The sequence below is a fragment of the Melanerpes formicivorus genome, unplaced genomic scaffold (assembly GCF_026170545.1).
Source record: "Melanerpes formicivorus ecotype bairdi unplaced genomic scaffold, bMelFor1.0.p_v2 SCAF_6, whole genome shotgun sequence".
In the NCBI taxonomy this organism is placed as follows: Eukaryota; Metazoa; Chordata; class Aves; order Piciformes; family Picidae; genus Melanerpes; species Melanerpes formicivorus.
In genome coordinates this window covers 28,879,342-28,886,777 of record NW_027142358.1, presented here as the reverse complement: position 1 = coordinate 28,886,777, position 7,436 = coordinate 28,879,342, and positions in this window count along the sequence as shown.

The following is a 7,436-nucleotide window of genomic DNA, read 5'->3' as shown; positions in this document are numbered from 1 at the left end:
CCTACTCCTGTTTCAAACCATTGCCCCTTGTCCTTTCACTACAGGCTGTTATAAACAGTTCCTCTCCAGCTTTCTTGTACCTCCTTCAGGTACTGGAAGATTCATGGTCTTGGTAGCTCAAAGCCAGGACCCCTTGAGAAACCTTCTAAATGTCTTTTTGTTGGTTTTATTTGTGGTGGTTTTTTTTTTACTCCACTTGCTGATGGGATTGTATGAAATGAGCCATCTGTCAATGACAGAGAGAAGCAGTTTATGTTTCTTGTCTGCATGCTAACAGCTCAACCTGCTCTACCAGACCACCGCAGCGCTCGTGCGTGGTCAAATTAAGTTGATGAAATCAGCCTGGGAAATAGTCACATTCAAACACTACTGGCACCTCTGCAATATCATTTTTCTTCACTTTTCATTTGAATAGTCAAGGAATTCATTTGGATGGAGATTTTAGAGCTCCATCAGTGATGATTTCTGCGCCCAGCTCAAGGTAACTGCTGACACCAACTTCACTCACCGGGGTTTGAACAGCTCCCTTCTACACCACTGTGGTTTTATTTCCTCTTCTCCCCATGTCCCCTTCCACTCCCACCCCCCCACCCCCTCCCTAAAAAAAAGGGGGGGGGGAGGGGGGAGAGAAAAAAGTCCCTCAGATGTAGCCACAGCATCAAGTCCTCAAGGTAGCACCTGGAAATGTTTCTTTGTGGCATTCCAAGTGGAAGTGGTTCAATTTTAAAGCCACATTCAAGGCAGCCCATGTGGACATCCTGAACTGTCACCATCTAAAAAGCTAGAAACAGGCAAGAAAGAAATGAGGGACAATGAACCAGCAATGTGCCCTCGTGGCCAAGAGGGCCAGTGGTATCCTGAGGTGCATGAAGAAGAGTGTGGCCATGAGGTCAAGGGAGGTTCTCCTTCCCCTCTTAGTCTGTCCTACTGAGGACACAACCGTAGTAATGGGTCCAGTTCTGAGCCCCCAAGTTCAAGACAGACAGAGAACTACTGAAGAGAGTCCAGAAGAGGATGCAAAGATGCTGAGGCACCTGGAGCACCTCTGTGAGGAGGAAAGGCTGAGGGACCTGGGGCTGTTGAGCCTGGAGAAGAGCAACCTGAGACAGGATCTGATCAATGCTCTGTCTCTGGAGAGCTTCTAAACCCACCTGGACATTGTGATCCTCGGCAAGCTGCTGTGGGTGTCCCTGCTTTAGCAAGGGGGTTGGACTGGATGGTGTCCTTTCAAACCCTGCCATTCTGTGATGTGTTTCCATGTTAGTTGACAGACATTTTCAGTTCTACTTTTACTCCACTTAGACATTAATTGATAAAATAATACAGCTGTTTTTCTTGTGCTCCTCACCTGCTCCATTCATCATCACTCTCCTTTTTCTACCTGCCACAGCTGACACCTTTCTGAGCTCTGCTATTAGGATGTCACATCAAATCCTAATGCTCTGGCTCATGGGAGCACGACAAGACTGGAGATCACACAGGTTACGGAGCAGGTGCCGCTCGAGGTGACAGCCACCTGCCACCACTCTCAGGTGACATCCCAAGAGGTTACAGGGAAGATTACACCTCCACTTGAGGAGGATTTGAGCTTGACAGAGTATCTTTGTTTGGTATCAGCATGTTACAGGAACCTGTGCCACATACACAACTTTTGCACCATCCTTTTCTATACCAGCGTCTTCCTGATGAAGAGTTTCACTGATCAGGTGAGCCCTCTGCAGATGGGACACTTGTCTCACAAGTGCCAGAGGACTTTGTCACTAGAAAAAGGCAAATCTGAAAGTCTCAATGTCACACTCTCTTGTTCTACCCACTGTTTTCTCCTTTAAAAAGAAGTTCAAATCTTACTTCTGCTGCAAAATCCCAAAATAGCCACACACACTCTTGGACACCCCCAGGGAGGGGCCATCATCTGTTCTTCTCTTAGCCAAAGAAATAAAAGTGTAAATATTAGTAAATTCAGTACTTCTTATTGAAAGAATTTGTGATAATATTCAAGGCTAGGTTGGATGAGGCCTTGAGCAACCAGGTCTAATGGGAGGTGTCAATGCCCATGACAGGGGAGTTGAAACTAGATGATCTTGAAGGTTCCTTGCAACCCAAACCATGAACAGTTCAAAAGAGACAGGGAACTACTGGAGAGAATCCAGTGAAGGGAACAAAGATGCTGAGGATGGTACTGGAGCATCTCTGTGGGGAAGAAAGGCTAAGAGACCCAGGGCTGTTGAGCCTGGTGAAGAGCAGCCTGAGAGGGGAAGTGTTCAATGCTCAGCAAGAGCTGAAGGACCTATGGGGGACATGAGGATGGAGACAGACTCTTGCCAGTGATGCCCAGTGACAGGGCAAGGGAATATGGGCACAAACTGGCACACAGGAGGTTCCATCTGAACAGAAAGAGAAACTTCCTTGGTGTGAGGATGCTGGAGCCCTGGAGCAGGCTGCCCAGAGTGGTTATGGAGTCTCCTTCTCTGGAGTGATTCCAACCCCAGCTGGAAGTTATCACCCTGGGCAAGCTGCTGTGGGTGCCCCTTCCAACCCCCACCATGCTGGGATTCAGGGTAATTTCTTCCCTGCTTACACTGGTACCTTTGGCTGGCTCTTTGCAAGCAGGAACCACATTAACTACACGTCCATTACCCTAACTGCATAATAATTACAGCAGGTTCCTGTCAGTATCAGAAAGCAAGCCTGACAATTAACTCCAGCATATCTTAATTAGAGCAGTCTCTTGGTGTGTTCCCCTCAGCCTGCATGCAGAAAGTAACTTTAGAGCAAGTGGAACTGCAGATAAATGAGGAGTTTGCTCTCAGGGGAGATAAACCAGTTTCTGTAGAAACAAGGTGATTAACCACACACACACACACAAAAAGCTCCTACCTTGGGCTTCCTCTGGCAGTCCTTCAGGTGGGATACTTTTGAAGGTAGAATATCTTCTAGTTTGTTTGCTTTGGGGTTTTTTTCTGAGATAACTTCAGAAATGCTTGAGGTTTTCATAAATAGTTCAGATTTTCATAAATACAGTCAGTAATTTTCCCCCTAAACTCATTTGTCAGCAAGACAACCTTCCACATGGTCCAAGCAAAACAGCAATACTCCTCAAATTGCCCCCTCATCTTCCAGCTTTTATCTCTTACTACCTCAGGTCTGATCAACACCACATGAGCCACAGGACAAGGACTTCTCATTTCCACCTGCCTTTAAGTGCTGTTGCTAAGTTAGCACAGATTCCTAGAGTGGTTTGGGTTTGAAGGGACCTTAAAGATCATCTTGTTCCAACCCTACTAGACCAGACTGCTCATGGTCCCATCCAGCCTGGCTTGGAACACTGCCAGCGTTGAAGCCTCCACAACTGCTCTGGGCAACCTGTTCCAGTGCTTCACCACCCTCATAGGAAATAATTTCTTCTTCATGTCTTATCTAAATCCAGTTTCTTGCAGTGTGAAACCAGCATCCCTTCTCCTGTCACTCCATGCCTTTGCCAAAAGTTCCTTCCCAGCTCTCCTGTTGGTCCTTTCAAATTCTGCAAGTATGCTCTAAGGTCTTTTGAAAGCCTTCTCTTCTCCAGGCTGAACAGCCCCAGCTCTCCTAGCCTGTCCTCACAGGAGAGGTGCTCCAGCTCTTGGATCATCTTTGTGGCCCTCTCTGGACCTACTCCAACAGTTCTGTGTCCTCTTGTGTTGAGGGCTCCAGAGGTGGACCCAGAACTCCAGGCGGGGTCTCAGAAGAGCAGAGCAGAGGGGCAGAAAATCTAAATGAGGATAACAAAAGCCCTGAGCTGAGAGGTCTGGAAAGAAAAATCTCCATACATAAGAAGCCAATGTTCAGAGAATTCTTCTCATAGAGCTATACCTGACCATCAAATGCAAACTAGTGCATGAGATATAGCAAGTCTCTCAAAACTGGTGACCTTCACCTACCACCAGAAAAGTTCTGTCCTCTGTCACCATGTGAGAGATTCAACCAAAAGGGATGAGAGAAACCTGAGGTCCAGATGATGGTTTGGGTTACCATTTCAGACTCAAAGACATCTCAAAACCAAACCATCCAGGCACCTTTAGTAGTTGGCCATTGTGTCAACTGCAAGAAAGGATCATTAGACAAGAAGGTTAAAATTCCCTTGGAGTTCATGCAATTTGGGGGGGGGGAGGGGGGGAATCAGTAGCAATTAGTACATCAATTAGCAATCAACACAAAATTAACTTGTTTTAGGTCTCTCATCACACAAGAGCTCTGCTTTCAGAAACACAGATGGAATTATTCACCCATGAAACTTTGTTTTCCTCCTCAAATAATCACAAACCATTTATTAAGCATCTTGCTCTTCCAGAAAGGGCAGCACCTTCCTGGTTTGCCACAGAGGACTCAAGCCAAGGTGCTACAGAAACTGCAGGATGTAGCCATAGACCACGAGGTAAACATGGAAGGACTGACACATTGATGGCCAAGAAGGACGCCAGCATCCTGGCATCAGGAATGATGTGGCCAGTAGGAGTAGGACAATGATTGCCCCTCTGCACTCAGCATTGGTGAGGGCACACCTTGAATCCTGGGTCCAGGTTTCAGTCCCTCACTCCAAGAACGATATTGAGGTGCTGGAGCAGGTCCAGAGAAGGGCAACAAAGCTGGTAAAGGGTCTGGTGAACAGGGCTGGAGAGGATCAGCTGAGGGAACTGGGGTTGTTCAGTCTGGAGAAGAGGCTGAGGAGAGACCTCATTGCTCTCTATAACTCCCTGAAAGGAGATTGCAGTCAGGGTTGGGGGAGCTAAGTATCAGGTGATAGAAGGCGAGGAAACAACCTGAAATTGTGCCAGGGGAGCTTTAGGTTGGAGATTAGGGGAAACTTCTTTGTTGCAAGAGTGGTCAGGCATTGGAACAGGCTGCCCAGGGAGGTGGTGGAGTCACCATCCCTGGAGGTGTTCAAGAAGGGTGTGGATGCGGCACTTTGGGACATGGTTTGATGCCCATGGTGGTGTTGGGCTGATGGTTGGTTTTGATGACCTTAGAGGGCTTTTCCAACTGAAACAATTCTATGAGTCTATGATCATTCACAGAGCAGTATTTCTACTATTTTACATTAAGGATAAGTGGAAATAAACACTCTGGGGTCACCAGGAGTCCAAGCCATAATCTAACACCTCTAATCTAACAAGGTCTAATGAGAAATCAGAGGGAGCTGGGAAGACAGCTGGGAGGGAAAGGTGAAATCCTGGAGTTGCTATTAAATTTAAAACAAAACCAGACATCTTTGACCAGCTCCTCTACTTAGAGCTGTTAAATGACTGGATTCACTGAATTTGCCAGGGACAAAAATAAAACATCATAGACCTGTCTTAAGGAACTTGCACAAAGCTTAATTGGTTAAATACTAATTATCTACCAACTTCTTAGCCAGGATCTGAGGTACTAAAGCAGCAAAACTGATTATCACTAATCATGCTTAGATTATCTCTTAGCTGTTTAGGGTGGAAATAAGGTGCTGATGGTGAAAAATGGCCATTCTAACTGGGAAAAAATAGATGCCAGAAGAAGTTATTGTTGTTGCTCTTATTATTTGAAGAAGAAGGAAGAAAAAGAAAAGGAAGAAAAAAGACTTCTGGAATCATAGAATTGTGCTAGTTGGAAAACACCTCTAGGGTCATCAAGTCCAACCATTAACCAACACCTCAAGCCATTAAACCATAGAATGACAGAACCATGGAATGGTTTGGGTTAGAAGAAACCTCTAAAGCTCATCCAGTCCAAACCCCTGCAGTCATCAGAGACAGCTGCAACTAGAGCAGGCTGCTCAGAGTCCCAAACAACCTCAGCTGCAGTGGTTCCAGGGATGGGGCATCTCCCGCCTCTCTGGGCAACCTCCACTCACCAAGGTCAAACATTTCTTCCTTCTCTCCAATCTGAATCTCCCACTTCGAGTTCAAACCATCACCCCTTGCCCTGTCACAACAAGGCCTGCTCAAAGTAAGTCCCCATCTTTCTTCTGGCCCTCTTAAGCACTACAAAACAATCAGAAGGTCTCCCTGGAGCCTTCTCTTCTCCAGGCTGCACAATGCCAACTCTCTCAGCCTGGCCTCAGAGCAGAGGACTTCCAGCCCTCCCATCACTGCTGTGGCCTCCTCTGTCCTTGCTCCAACAGGTTCATGTCTCTGCTGTGCTGAGGACTCCAGAGCTGGACCCAGCACTGCAGGTGGGGTCTCAGTAGAGCAGAGGGGCAGAATCCCCTCCCACCATCTGCTGCCCATGCTGCTGGAGATCCCAGGAAGCCCAGGACATGCTTGGCTTCTGGGCTGTGAGATCACACTGGACCATGATAGTTTTCCACTTATTTCATTCATAATGTATAAATAATACTTACAAAATCAATTAGGGAAATGCTAGCAACTGGGGATCCAAATCTTTTACCCTTATCCTGCTTTTGTCCTGGGAATTTGACAAAGTATATGAGGAGATGTTGGTCCACTTTAAATCATGTGGTCATCTGAAATCCTTGACTGCTGGTGGGAATGGAAATGGCAATGGTGATGGAAATGGAAATCAGAATTGCTTTGGTTGGAGTAGACCTTTAAGGTAAGTCCAACTCTTAACCCAGCACTGCCAGGTAACAACTAAACCATGTCCCTCAGCACCACATCTCTATGGCTTTGAAACCTGCCCAGGGATGGGGACTTCACCACTGCCATGGACGACCTCATCCAGGCCTTGGCAACACACTAGGGAAGAAATCGTGTCTGATGTTTAACCTAAACCTGCCCTAGTGCAACTTGAGGCCATTTCCTGTTGTTCTATCACTTGTTCTATGGGAGAAGAGACCAGTATAACTAAGGTTGGAAGAGACCTCGAGGATCATCGAGTCCAACCTGTCACCACAGACCTCATGACTAGACCATGGCACCAAGTGCCACGTCCAATCTCCTCTTGAACACCTCCAGGGACAGTGACTTAACCACCTGCCTGGGCAGCACATTCCAATGATGAATGACTCTCTCAGTGAAGAACTTTCTCCTCACCTCGAGTCTAAACCTCCCCTGGTGCAGCTTGAGACTGTGTCCCCTTGTTCTGGTGCTGGTTGCCTGGGAGAAGAGACCAACGCCTTCCTGGCTACAACCACCCTTCAGGTAGTTGTAGAGGGCAATGAGGTCACCCCTGAGCCTCTTCTTCTCCAGGCTAAACAATCCCAGCTCCCTCAGCCTCTCCTCATAGGGCTTGTGCTCAATCCCAACCCATTTAAAACCTCCCTGGAAAGGGAATTCTAGAAAGCCAAGAAGTCTCGCCCCAGCCTCCTCTTTTCCAGCCTGAACAACCCCAGTTCCCTCAGCTGCTCCTCACCAGACCTGTTCTCCATACACTTCACCAGCTTTGCTGCTCTTCTCTGGGCCTGCTCCAGCACTAAAATGTCTTTTTTTTTGGATTGAGGGGCCCAAAACTGAACCCAGAACAGT